The sequence below is a fragment of the Gadus morhua genome, chromosome 13 (genome assembly GCF_902167405.1).
Source record: "Gadus morhua chromosome 13, gadMor3.0, whole genome shotgun sequence".
Classification (NCBI taxonomy): domain Eukaryota; kingdom Metazoa; phylum Chordata; class Actinopteri; order Gadiformes; family Gadidae; genus Gadus; species Gadus morhua.
The window spans coordinates 21,811,915-21,814,414 of NC_044060.1; the positions used below are offsets into that span (position 1 = coordinate 21,811,915).

Genomic DNA, 2,500 nt, shown 5'->3' on the forward strand with positions numbered 1-2,500 from the left:
AGGGTATTGGCTTGTTTCTCCGTTAAATATGGAGATGACAGTTTTACGAGGTAAAATATTCATCAGTCGATCGCTGCTCCGTGTGATTTTGAGACTAAATTACGACTTTCGATGTGATACGCATAGCTATGTTTTACTTTGGTCACGTCATTCTTTTTTTCCTTTTTTCTCTGCTTGATAAAGTAGACGGCTCCGTATGGCCATGTAAGCCATTTATTCAGCATTAGCATACAAGTCTGCGATTCATTTTATTACCATTCATCGCGAGTTCTGTGAGAGAAGCTGTTCAATGTGAAAGTGTAGAGTAAGTGTGATGTCACTCACAGAGCTCGCTGCGGAAGGCCTGGAAACTGAAGAGAAACTACAGAGATTTCTGGGTAGGGTGTGTGTGTGTGTGTGTGTGTGGGGGGGGGGGGGGCGGGAAACCTCAGTGTAATATTACTTCAAAAGAATTGAGGTACGTAATGTAACATTTATTTTGCTTTAGCAGAAGCATGCCCGGCCCAACCCAACTCACTCTCGGTCTCTCCCCGTTATATTACATAAACATCAGGGTGTAGCTCCATTGAGAGCCATTAGCAACACATGGAAAAGGATGACTTCGGCGGTCCTCACTTTTTAATTCATAGTCATATATACTCTGCTTTAGCGTCAGTACAACCCGTTGCAGATCTCGCTGTTTGGTCCATGAGCATAAGTAAAACATCCAGGATAAAATACCTATAAACTCCCATCTCCGTCACCTTGTTAGCGAACCTCTGGAGGGAGGCGGGATGGCTTTGAGACAACTGATTGTTGCCGGTAACAACAGAGGTGTGTTCCTGGAGGGAATCCAGTAACAAGGTCGCTGGTAAATACGCCACGGCAGGACACAGACTCTGATGTGTGTGCTCTTTGATCGCAGCTGTACGTACACACACACGCTCGCTCGCACGCGGCAGGGTAGGTGGTTGTGCGTGCGCACAAGCGCACTCTCTCTGTTTGTTCTTGTCTGCATGTCTGTATGTGCGCGAGCGCGCACGCGTGTGCATGCTTCACTACGCTACTGCGTTAATGTGCATGTTTGTGTGTATGCAAGGAAGTGGTGGTGGTTGGTGGGTGGGTGGGGAGGTTTGTTTGATGTGGTGGTGCTGCTGGTACATTTCAAAGGCAAGCCTCTGATGAGGATTCTTCAGAGTGGCGGGGGGGGGGGTGGGAGGGGGGAGGGGGTTCTAGCCAGGAGGGGGAGGGGTTTAGACACTGATTGGCATTCATAGCGGAGGGGCTCGAGTGTTGCTAAAAACGAAATTAGGCTTTAACTAAGCTGCGCCATTCAGCTGTTTGACTAAGCTGCTGCCCCGTTCAGCTGTTTGAAATTCTGTCTTCTCAGGCCTTCTATTAATAAATGCATAATTGATTAGGGGGAGCATACGTGCCTGAACACCCTTTTTATTGGCACATGGACAGACAGACCGACACACATACACACACATCCCTCACACACACACACACACACACACAAATTTCGTCTCTGTGTTGCTTTGCTTCACCCTCTCACCTTGTGATTTTTCACTAAGAAAAATCCTTTCTCTTTCCGCAATTGTATTTATCCCAAGTTTAGATAATGTCTTGGTCTCCTTGTATCTTTGATTCTCTCTCTTTCTCTCTCACAGTCTCTCTCTCTCTCTCTCTCTCTCTCTCTCTCTCTCTCTCTCTCTCTCTCTCTCTCTCTCTTTGTCTCTGTCACTCTCTCCCTCTCTCTCTCTCTCGCTTTCTCTCTCTCTCTCTCTCTCTCTCTCTCTCTCTCTCTCTCTCTCTCTCTCTCTCTCTCTCTCTCTCTCTCTCTCTCCCTCCCTCTCTCTCTCTCTCTCTCTCTCTCTCTCTCTCTCTCTCTCTCTCTCTCTCTCTCTCTCTCTCTCTCTCTCTCTCTCTCTCTCTCTCTCTATCGCTGTGTGTGTCGGTGTCGCCTGCCTTCAGGTACAATTTAACTCCTATATTCCCCCGAGACCCATGAGTGGATGCCCTCTACTCAAATGCTTATCAATAACCTTTGAGTGCTCGCTCTTTCACTTCACAGCTGCATACCCGTAAGGCACACACATGCATGAAACCACGCATACACATGCGCACACATACACGCGCAGACGCACAAGCCTGCGCACAGTTCATGCATATAAACAAATAGGGAATGGGTTCGGCATGACTGACTTTAAATGACCTTTGCTGTTATATATGAGGTCAAGGGCTAATCATTCAACCATATTGTACTGATTTAATAGATTAATAAAAATAATGATTTATTAAGAAAGATAGAAGCCCAAGAGAGAAATAACGTAGGTTTATTAGCCAGATTTGGGATAATTGATTAAATGTTATAAGCCTCCAGTGTTTGTGTTTGGAACCTTTTTATGATATATAGGATTTTCCTTGCTGGAAACAGAGACTTGGAGAAATACAAACCAACAATTTCTGTGATTCATTAGGGAATCATAACAGTTAAATATGTAAATTAATTACTTTC

At 45.4% G+C, this 2,500-nt stretch overlaps 1 protein-coding gene across 1 annotated transcript in view; it reads left to right on the plus strand.

The window, feature by feature from the left end:
- The window catches only part of LOC115557621 (calmodulin-binding transcription activator 1-like), a 73,933-nt gene that overhangs the window by 6,141 nt on the left and 65,292 nt on the right, over window positions 1–2,500 (plus strand).